This window comes from Stigmatopora nigra, chromosome 19 (genome assembly GCF_051989575.1).
Source record: "Stigmatopora nigra isolate UIUO_SnigA chromosome 19, RoL_Snig_1.1, whole genome shotgun sequence".
Taxonomy (NCBI): Eukaryota; Metazoa; Chordata; class Actinopteri; order Syngnathiformes; family Syngnathidae; genus Stigmatopora; species Stigmatopora nigra.
In genome coordinates, this window is record NC_135526.1 from 8136611 (window position 1) to 8148985 (window position 12375).

Consider the following 12375-nt stretch of genomic DNA (forward strand, 5'->3'; position numbering starts at 1 on the left):
CTAAAATGATCATTCTGTTTGAACATAATGTGCTGAATCTATCAATGTGCTCAAGTGGAAAGTTTTATCATACACATGGTGGAAACTGCTGAATAATTTATGTATGCGACCATTCCAAGTTCAGTTCGGTAGACAGTCCAGCAAAGTACAGAATTGGTGTTTTATTGCTAAGAAATAAAATAATACTTTAGTTTCTAATTGTGTCTCCAATTATTGAAGATGAACACTGTTCAGTTAAATACTGGTATTTAAAATAAATGCATGTGATTATTTTGGTTCAGGCTAAATTTGAAGTCATGTTTCTGTGACAAATGTAACATAATTTTATATTCTACCATTAACTGTATGTAGCAATCAAGATTTGTATTTCCTCAATTATTATACATAGATATTGCAATTTTTGAAGGAGCATTCACAGGCTTTGTGACTTATCAATGAAAAGTGGATTTTTGGCCTCAGGCTTCTTAAACATCCTTATCATGTTGTCTAAGGTTGTGTTGCTCTTCAGTCGCGCACACGAGGGCCAGATTTGCTTTAAATTAGATCAAGTTGAACTCCGATTAAATCCACTCCATCTCCCAACTAGCTGCAGATGTGTGTCCATCTATATTTCACTTTTGCTTGCTGAAGTCTCTTTGATGAGGACTCCGGCGCGAATCCTGAATCTGTCATCCTCGCCATATTTCACAGATATGACTTTCCATCTATCTTGGAAGCTCGGCCATATTCGGAAAGCGTGACTTTTGAGTCCTGTGTTTAGCGTGAGAGGCGCTTTTAAAAAATGGAAATTGTTAAAGGTTCAACCAGCGTTGCCAGATGCTACAACGGATGAATGAAGAGATGGCGATCATTAGAAAATACTTTTGAATACACTCCAATCTCTGTCAATCTCTTCACATCTCTGTGTTAAATACATATGGGTTATTTTATTTATGGGTATTATTTGTTATTTATTTTTTAATTTTTTTTAGCAAACACAAACAATCAGCCATTGCAATGGCAGTTTGAGATTGTAGCGTGGAAGTCATTATTTGCACTTGTCCCTGACTCAGGCTGTGACCTTACAAATGAAAAGGGCACATGAGATGGTTCCCACATGAGTGACCCCGCTCGCCATTTTTTCTTTAATCACCGTTGGCCCCGGACGAGAGAAACTAGTAAATATCTATCTTACAAGTTCTAGTCTAAGTCTAAAAGAAAAGTATCGCAAAAGAAACTGGTTAAGAAAAAGATTAAGTTGAACATTGTGATGTCAAGAGAAAACAATTGCACCTCAAATCATCAAATTGAAGGTTTTTTTTGGTCCTTTTTCACACAGAAAATGAATTTGGCAATCAAATCTCAGTTATTTCTGTCTAAATAATACATCAGGTCCACTGTATTTGAATATAAAAGTCATCAAATCTGGCAGTAATAGAACAATCATGCCTAGACTTCTAAATTCATTGTTGTTCTCGTTAGAATTTCCATTTATTTTTGTATCAATTTTAATCCCATGAACAAAAATAGTCCCATCTATCAACGCCAATGGCCACCAATAAAATGAGTTAATACATTCTACTAGATTTGATTATTTGATGGTAAGAGATGTGCTACATTTTTTAGTTTGTTTGTGTTTTTACAGATGAAATGATTGAAAAGAGAACACGCAAAAAGAGAATTCTACTTGACAATGCTATGTGAAGTCTAGTTTTCTTTGAAGAAAAAAAAATCCAACACCCCCTCGAGTCTACGTGAAGGTCTGGCTGTGTTTAGAAGACAGATGAAATGATGTAAAAAAACACCGTCAAAAACAGACCTGGAGACCATCTCTCCATTCTTTGCTATTGAAATGGCACTGATCCTTTTAATGGCCATATCAAGCATGAAGCCGGACTCCATTTCACGTTACTCAAACTATATGCAAAATCTCCCCTGCCAAAATCAATTAGCACCTCCTGCTCCAAAAGCCCGACAAAGGGGGGAAAGCGCCTCGGTCCTACCAGGAGTAAAATACCTCAGATTCAGACAAGTGGACTTCCTTCTTCTCCACATGCCTGAGCAATGTGTCAGGGCAGACACGGCCAGGCCAGATGATTCAGGAGAATTTTTGCCTGGCTGACTCCCTCAAAGCAGTACAAAAAGTTACTTTGTAAAGTCCTGATTTGTTCAATTTTGGACTTTTGGCTTTTGACCAGGTTAGGTTAGGTGAAAGACAATAGCAGCATTCCTACAAACGGAAGATTCTTACGCCACGTCACTATCATATGGCGGTGGAAGAGTGGTTAGCACCTCCGTCGCAAAGTTATGAGATCCAGAGTTCAGTTCCCGGTAGAGTTGGGACTTCCTTTGTGGAGTCTACAAGTTCTCCCTGTGCCTGCATGGCTTTTTTTCCAGGTACTCCAGTTTCCTACCATGTCCCAAAAAGCTGCATGCTAAGATGATTGATTCTAAACTCTCTAAAGGTATGATTGATTGGTTGTTTGTCTCCTTGTGCCCTGCGATTGGCTGACAACCCAGTCAGGGTGTCTTTGCTTACTGGCCAAAGTTGGCTAGGGAAGAATCCAGCATCTCAACGACCCTTGCTTGGAAATTAAGCTTAGAAAATGAATGCTTAAGTTGTTGCTGTTAAAGATTCAAAGCTTACAGTTTTTTTTCTTGTTTATTCTATTTGGCACACAATAGGATTCTGCTCTATTCTAGTTTTGCTGTTCAAAATTTACATAAACCACGAATGGTTAATCAACCAACAGATGGTGGAGGCACTTTGGGAGGTATGCACCAAATGTCTGGAACACATTTGTTTCTTTGTCATGTCAGGCAATGATCTATTGCTTCTGAAATCCCCTGAGAGCTGGCGACAATGTATTGGCCTACTGTATATCATTAAACCCTTTTCTCTGTCTGAAAAATTCTGCGGTTTCAGAGGAGACAATCTGATTTGTTTTCTCTAGCAACTGTTGCAACAGTGACATCTTTATATTAGATTGCAGCAAGCAAACCTCAAAGGTAGTCTTCAGTTTTCCAATAGCATACCTGTCAACTTCGGCCAATTGCTCCCCTTTTTAATGATTGCAATTCCCCTTTATTAAGCGATAAAACAAACATTTAAAAACGTGCAAATGCAACGCGGCACATTCACTCATATAGGATGGACTTAAAAGTCCAAAAGTGGACGGGGGTGCCCAATTAGAAGGCACTAAATTCAAGATGCTAGCTCACAAATTAAAATGACCAAAAAGCCTATAAAATATGGGAAAAACGTATAAGTTAACAGGTATGCAATAGTATTCATGAAAATGATTTTTCTGTTCTAAGTGGTACTGGTGCAAATACTAACTAGTACAGGGATTTAAAGTATTTTTTTTTCTCCTCATCTGAGACAGTTGTGACATGCGGTGTGGCGATCTGCTTGGCAGTATTTTCACCATCGTATGACATTATTGAGACAATTATTGGCGTTTGCAAGCCAGAACACCCAGAACTGACAGTCAGTTGTGATTTGTTTAACTTCCTCTAATCAGAGTCAGCATAACGTGCCAGCAAGCCATCATTCACAAAACAAAGATGCACAAAAAATGTAAACATCTGTCACATTGGACTAAATCCAGCGGCTCTTTCAGCTTGTGTGAAAAGACATTGACTTATCAAGAAGAGCAGACGAGCATTCGTATGTACGTTGTCACCTTCCACCTGAGTTCAATTCTGATTGATGCAGAATGAACAACACGATATGACTTCAAGAGCCATAATTTGAGATAGTTTCGAATATATATTTGTGTAAATATTGGCCTATATGACTTAGCTCCCATAACTTGAACCTTTAGTCTGTACGTGTCCCTCCACCAGACAGAAAGCTCAGACATTTCAATAATCTCTAACCTGTGTTTTCCCACCTTGAATGCCAGCCAAAGCCATGCGCTGTCCAAACTGACAAGTCAAAACACACCATAAAAATAAAATACAGCTGGACTCCGCTGCATGTCTGCTATCTATGCTGGGTTCGACCTGCTCATATTTCTTTTTTCATATTCTCTCACTTTTCCTGTTTATCCTTTTCACATTTGATAAGATCCGCCTGGATTGTGGAGGTACATGAGCCTCCTGGTCAAGCGAGACCCAGTTTTTCCCTGCTTACACTAACTAATCACTACTGCACTCCTATTATTCTGAATTGAACTTTTCCCACACAGCCCAATTTAGCTGTACATTCCTTGAATTTCATGGTGTCACTTCCCTGGGGGTGTTGTGACGCGAATGTGACGGTCAGTTGTAATGACAGAATTACACAAGCCACCTTGGAAATACGTCAATGTGGCTAATGACCATAGAATGCTCCCTTATCCTAAAGACAATGCCGCTTCTGGTATTTCCTACAAGGCTCATCAAAGTATTTTGCGTTCTTTTTTTTCCTCCAGAGGCCTCAGCTTTTTCTGCACCAATGACAAAGTCTTTATCACGTTTCAAAGGTACAAAGCGTAAGCCTTGGCAACACCCCGAGTGGAGCCGGGATTGAGGAGCCGCTTCATAATAGGAGGCTCCCTGCGCTTAGTTTCATTGTAAAGATGTAGTTGATGAAGACCTTTGGCCATGGCGGGACTTTGGCTTGGGGTCAGTACGTGGACACATGCTGCCAATAGCTGAATGGCACCCCGCCCTCCTCTTGAGACCAAAGGTCAGGGGCCAGCTACATCAATACAGCCCCCTGACCTGCAATCCTTGACCCTGTGAGCGCAGCGCCTCACGTCTCCTCGGTATCTTGACCATCCGGACACGAGAGCCAACAGAGTTGCCTATGTTACAGGTGTTATTTACAGGGAGACAGATGACGGTGACCAGATCGCCACACGTTTCCAGAGGCTTGTACTGTTGCTGTGACCCTCAGCGGGGGTGACCTGCTTTCACTTTGAAGCCCCAGGGGGGATGACTGTAAATTAGGCTTTATTGCAGGGAAATGGACGGGTCAGGTACCTGCTGTGGCCCGTCGTTAGCCCAAAAAGAGCCTTATCACCCTAGGCTCGAGCTTGGCTACCATGGATTACAAATGCGGCCTCTCCTGTCGAGTCTATGCCCCCCTGTTGTCCGGATAAAGCTATGTCACAAAGAAGTTGCATGGATTATCCCATTCCATTTAGTAAACGCTCATGAAAGACATGCCTCCCTTAAGTGTTATTCATCCAAGTGCTAACATGAGTACGAATTTGCAACCCTGTAACTGTGATTATGCCAAGATTTGTAGCTATCAGATAAATCCTGTGATAAAACATGACCCCTAAACTAACCCAATGAATCTGTTGATTATTTCCTATAATTACAGACCAGCAGAAAGACAGAAGTGTTATTTTTCCAATGATTTTGAAGCCCAAATGCTGATCTACAGTTTCCTAAACATGAACATGGCAAACATGAGGCTTCATGTTTGGATTAAAGTGAGAGCAATGGTTAAAGGATGACATTATGCTTGGCTCCCTATTTCCGCAGGATATAAATCGTCCCGGTATGACGGGTCCTTCCGTCAAACGCTCCCACTGTCTCGCTGTGGAGGGACTGAGCCCATGCGGCTAAAGACTAAAAATAAAAGCAAACTCTTCCTCCCCCCGACTCCTGGTGAAACCACAGGACTCTTGAAATGTTTTGAGCCCAGTGTGACCAAAAGGCATCCTCTTCTCTTATTAAAATTTTAATAATCCATCGCTAAATATGCGTCGTGCAGGGGGGCTTGAATGGAATGATGTTTATTTAAACCATGGTGCTGAATGCGTCAAGTGACAGCTCCGCTGCTTTTAAAACAGAGGCCAGAGATTGAAAATATACCGAGGTCCTATTTGGGTTTGCGCTGACCATAAGCAGGCATACAAATCAAGCCCCGAGCTGAGTCAACACGTGGATTTCTCCGTTTATTTGCCTGTTACAGAGCCGGCCACTCGGAGCTTTGTCACTCCAAGGATATACGAAGTATATTGGCCCGGGCCGCTTTGAAGCATTGTGCCAACAAAGTTAATCAGTCTAATCAGTGATGGTGGTGAGCTGCCGCCTCATCTTGTTTGATATATTTCGGGCAACAAGGCTACACTTTGAGGCGCGAAGCCCCTTCTGTTTGTCTTGTCGGCGGTGGAAAGGATGGAGGAACAAAACCAGATGACTGCCCTGGCCGCTTTCAAGAAACACTACTGTGTTGTCCGACTTCTATCATGAAGTACTTTTTCTAATGTACATTGAGTCTATATTTCACACGGATTCCATAAATGCCGTCTAGAGTCTAAGCTGTCGTGTTTTTGTGATCCTGGTCAAGTCAGATGGTTTGCCTCCATATTTTGTATGGCTTAAAAATGAATATAAGTGAGTCAAAGTACTTGTACTTGTTCACAACCTTTAGCCGGAAAAACATATTGAAGAAATGATTGCTAAATGTCGGGTAAAAATATGAATTATTTAGCAATTAGAGAACCTTTTACTTCCAATGTCTTGAAAAATAACTTTTTAGATATAACAATAGTTATGTTTTTGAGATTTACAATACTACTTGGCATAATCTGAGTCAGGAATTTCACTACAGGCTCGTATCAATAATCATCAATTTAAGTGAATTAGCAATTTAAGTGAAGCTTCTTTAAAATCAAGTTAATAAGGCATTCTAGAAAACAAATATCAAGCTGCATTCTGGGATATAAAGCTCCCTAAAGCCCACAACATTGACTGTAAAATAAAAAGCGAATGTATTACCACAATCTTGAAAAATGAAAAATAACAGCAGAAAAGAATGATATTGAATAGTTTAACCCCTCCCTCTCAATAGAAATAGTAAATCTATATTTTAAACCTTGGTGCAAAGAACATACTTGTGTGTGGTGATACTGCTTTCATCCTATTTGATCACATGAGCCACAGGAGCCACGGACTTCCAAACCTTGTTTTCCTGGTTAGAATCTGTCAGTTGTCGGTTGTTTATGGCGCCACTAGCCTGCATGCTGGATAATTAATAATAGTCTGATTCATCCCCTTCCAAATGCGGGCGTCTAGAACCCGTCCGGCTCAGCCCACCCCCCCCAAAAAAATCCCTCTTGATTTAAAGCTCCAAGACTGAGTGCACTTCCTGTACGCTGAGGGAAAAGCAGCATGACTTACTGTATGTTCCATTAATGGTTAAATGCTAATCTCATAATGAAGGAATAGTACTTTTTTGTACATTTTATCTGAATAAAGCCGTCCAATAATTGACATAGAAACAAAATGAGTTGAGTTAGGAAATTAATTGAATGAATACTATTTGAGGTTGAATCAAAAGTATTTTCCATCAAGTATTTTAGGAAATTTGGCTGTAGTAGAGAAAAAAACAGACATAGGACTACGTGTTGAGAATTCTGTTTACGGTTTACTCAAGAGGTGAGAATGCGGACAGATGTTTGGATACTGAGCGAAAGCACTTAAAGCGCAAACAAGGCCAAGAAAACAAGACAGTATTATACAGTAGATACTCGGAAAACTGATCCCATATGGAACCTACTTGACGAAATCCTTTGTCGTGACCTTCGAGGCTGCCACATTTTAGGGTTACAGAGTTTCATTGTCAGTCATGGAACTGTCAATGATGTCATGAAAAGTTCCTAAACACCCTCCATTTGTGGATTTGGGCTACAACGACAATTCAAGGACACACTATGTGCTTTGAAGTGAACTTCTTACCCCGAGAAGTTCAGGTAATGACAGCCTTATCTTTTCGATCTGATGGAGCTCATACTGAGACGTGAGCCTTCCTTTTTTTCCTACTGCAGGTCTCCCAAAGCCCAGCAGACGTTAGACGATACCTCCAGACCATAAGAAAAGATGTTCAAACGGGAAGCATCCCAGTCTGTCTGGGGTGGAGGCAAACTATTTTCCCAGACCTTATTGAGAGTATCAAGTATGAGAGATATCAATGATAATGATGAATAATACTATGAAGTGAAAAAAGGTTGGTTCGGGATGATGACTTTAAGACAAGACCTTTTGTACACCTCATTTATTGAGTCCCACGCAAATGTCTGCCAGCATTACGCAAGGAGTTGAAGTTAAATGCCTTGCTTGAGGGTACTCTCTAAAACCTGGCTCTGTCTGATCTAGGAAAGACCCCCACGCAGACTCATTGAGGCTTTAAGGCTTTCCTGGGAAAGAAAAAAACTACCTGACATCCGAATTCAACAATATTTAACATTTTTCATCACAATCCTGTATCAAACTACTACCTGAGATGAACGTCTTCCAACCACTTCAAACTGAGTGTATTTCCGAAAAGACATATGGTATCAATAGTGACCAATTTTTCCAATTCCAGCTCCAATCACAGTTGGCTGCAAAGCAAGGGAATACAAAAAAATGGACCTCAAATATTGTTTTCCAGATCTTCAGTGTTCCCTTCAATGACCTCTTACAAATAGAGCGCAAAATGCTCGCCGCTCCAGCTTAATACACTTTCAAAACACGCATCTTCTTAACCGGAGGAAAATATAATAGCGTATGTGGTCACGCTGTGGGATAAAACCAGGGTTAGTTAAGCCAACAACGTTTTGTGATCCGCGTCGCCGAGAAACGCCAAATGTCATTGCATTGGCAACTGACAGTATCACTGAATTCGGGGAGCATAAGATCAGCACTTTGCACTATAAAACAATAGCCACATTTGAAAAAAAAATCTTTATGGATACAGTGGGGGAAAAAATACTGGCTCATAAAACACATTTATAAAAAGGTCTGATTAGTGTTGCCTCATTTGCAATTGATGGACTTGAACTAGAAAACAATTTGTAAGGATCGTGGGGGTCTTGCAGCTGAAACGTATCTGATTTTTGTCCAACGTGGAAGGACAACAAAGCATTGTAGTGTTGGAAATACTTCAAATAATTCAATGTTTCGGTTTTAATCTGTAACAAATCGACTTGCATAAATTTTTGGCCGATAAGGAAAATTGAGATCTTTAGGAATGGTGTGCAGACTCTGGTTGTTTGAACGTGCAACTTACATTTGCTTTGCAATTTGAGGTTTATAATTGCTTTAATGATTACCAATTCTGATTTCGAGAGGAGCCTCGATAAAGCTGGGAGCAGTATCAGCGAGTACTAACAAATAAAGCGCCAATGTTAGAGTTTCTTACTAAAAATCAAGGTGGAGAAAACGCAATATTGCATTTGTTTTCCTGTATTCTACATGTAATCAAGTTCACTACCAAACATCATGTCACAAAACAGAAATATTATGTTCCATGAACACAGAATTTACAAAAAGAAAGTTTCAATCTCCAAATTGTGATAAGTTTAAATGCTTGTTGATCGACAATGTGCAGCTCCCGTCTCTGTGCAACACAACACAACGCCTATCTTCATTGTCGTCGTTGGAAATGAAATGCGAAGGAAGCAATGTGCTTGTGAAAATGAGGAACAGGAAGAATGCCATAAAATGTAGAGCCAATGGATGGCCTCTTGAAAAGGCATTCCTCTTTTATAGGTTTTGACACTTTGCTTGGAAGGCTTGTTTGTCTCCCAAAGAATCTATACTCCCCCTACAGGGTTACATACCAGATGGGATTCACGTTTATTCACTTCTTGAAGCGGGAGTGCATTTAAATAACCACCATGTAAAAGTGTAATCTATTCCTCTTCCTAAGGATGACCTTGCTCATCGCAACGGCGCAAAGTCAAAGCGCTTCCTGAGGTTTCCAACACAATAACAAACTTTGAGGTCGTCATCCCGTCTTCCGCAAAATAGCCAAAGTGCATTAGCGAGAGTGTCTTGGGCACACGTGTAACAGAAGACTGTCGAAACAGAGCCATTCTCAGCATTCACTACATTCGCCAATTAATATGAGCCTCATGCTGCTGTGGAATTGTGCTACGTTGCGGCCAGCTGCCATTGAAATGACCTCTAATTATCACAGCTTTAGTGTCCTTGAGACGAGATGTGTGTTTACGTGTGTGTTCCAACAGTCTCCATAACCATGTAAATCCCCTTGGCACATAGTAACAATTCCAATGTGTGTGTACATGTAGACGCCCTCTGCAAACTGCTCTTTGGAATTCGATGTGTGTGGCATATAAAAATGGCTTTACGAATTGCTGTTTACAGCAAATGTTAGAAAGAGGAATAATGAGCAAAATGTAACTGTTTTCACGTTTAAGTGCAGTCATAATCATGTCAGCATTGATTTTAAAATTGGGAGTTTTAGAGAGGGCAGAGGTGCCCAACTGCAGTCCTCAATACAGTCGGTTTTCCACATCACTACTACCCATGAATCAAATAATCATAAAAAAATCAGCAAGCTGTCCAGAAGCTTGATAATTATTCTTATTATTTGATTCAGGTGTGTTGGTGGAGGGACCGGAGTTGGGAACCCCTACACCAGGGTTTCCCAACTCTTTGCCTGACTTCGGCGCAGGGAAGCGTGGGATCAATTCCCCCTTGGCGGTGATATGATTGGCCGTGCGAACCATTGTTTGTCTCCAAGTGTGATCTACGGCTGACTGGCCATCAGTTCTAGGGTGTAGTCTTCCTTTGAATGAAATATTTCACAATGCCAAAGACACAAAGACAAAGTTGGTTTTCATTAATCCACTGTTCAGTTTTTCTATCTGTATAAAGGGTGGTATTTTAGGACCAGACGCACACGGGCTCATTCAACAGCTGCGCCCCACCTGGAAATGAGGGTGTGTGTGTGTTGAGTTTGCGTGAGGGTGGATGCTGTTATTAGTTCATGGTCACCTTCCCATCTTGGCAGCCAGAAATGCCTGTGCGGAGTGAAAAGGCAGGGCCAAGCCACACACACTTCATATGTGGCTGTTTACGCCCCTTAGTTTCAGTCTCAGACTGTATGGATTACAGTGCAAGCCAGTGAAGCTGTCTGCTAGGGATGTAGTGTTGCAAGTCAGATATATTGCCTTGCGCGGCTCTACCTGGAAAGGCGAGGAGCCCGGAAAGCTTCCCTCGATTCTGATCTGATACTGTATGTTTTTAATCTTTTGGGGATTGGATGTGGCAAAGGTATTTTCAAGAAAGCCCTCCTTTCAAACTTTGCCAGCCTCGTCTGGAGACGGATAGGAACGCTTGAACGTGTGCACGAAGCACACTGTTGGACCACAGGCCGATGCACTTTGTTAAATGTTTTCCTCGCATTTACGTCACCTGGCATTCGTACCGACTTCATACCCAACAAATTGGCTGATCTCATTACGTTCAGCCGGTGGGACTCAATTTAAATTCGGAAATGTCTGAGGGTTTAATGGGTGGTATTTATCCCTCGAGCCAAAGCGAACTCCCATGTGAGTAGAAGCTATTTGAGAATTAACTGTAATCGTCCTGATACCCCGCCTATATGCACGTCGATTGACCTGAGATATAATTAGAGCCCATGGATGTTTTGGGCATAATTCTTCATCAGTCAAAAAGCAAGCAAAGCGTTACTAATCGTACAGATTATAAAGCCGTCAGTTAGTCCCTGAGATTCACTCTCGCAAGAATTGAAACATGAAGAGGGATATCAGACTAGCCTTTGTCATCAGATCTTTGCCGTTCAACGGAGAACCTGAATGTGACCAGAGGTCACAAAAGTCTGAGAGTTAGTGAAGAGAATTCCACCTTTCCAAAGCCTCATCAAATCTTAAAATACTGCAGTCATTGTCCTTGTAGTCCATGTGTTATCACCTTCCCTCGCTATTGTTCCTCTACACATCGCCTGTATTCACTTGGCTTCTATTCTTAGCTTTATTATTGCCGGGATTATAGTGACATGCTGACTATTGTGGCTGGCGAAGAGTCACAGGAAAGCCGCAGGAAAGCCACAAATGGCTTCATCTGAGGGAATCATTATGTTTTCCCTGAAGTTTCTTCCAAGCGCTTGATAAAAGTTGCATAAAATCATTTGCCATTTTTATTGAAAAGCTATAGCCAGCAAACAATGTTACTCGTAGTTTAAAATTCGAACTTCCAAAGTCAACATTTAACATTGTTTCATGGACGGCAAAATAGGAAAAGGCTATCTGGAATGCACTAAACGAAAAGTTTAGAAGCGAGCATCCGTGGTCAATGTTGGACCTGAAACAGTTCAATGAACCCAAGGTCATAAACTCATCCATATATAATATTTCATTGAGTTCATATTCTTGGGAAACATGAACGAAAGGTCGTTGATTTTGGCTTTGTGAATGCTTTTGTGAGAGCATTCATTTTGGTGCCAGACAATGGATTTTGAACGGCAATTCCTTTTCATTCGAAACAGACAGGTTTTCTTAGACTCCGGGGAGAAACAACAATTTGTACTGTTCACATTCCCGGAAAAACAATCAGATAATTGACACAGTGGGAAGGGGAAAAATAACAGAATTAACCTGCAGTGTTACGTCGCTTTTGAAATGCTTACTTTCCAGCAGTCCA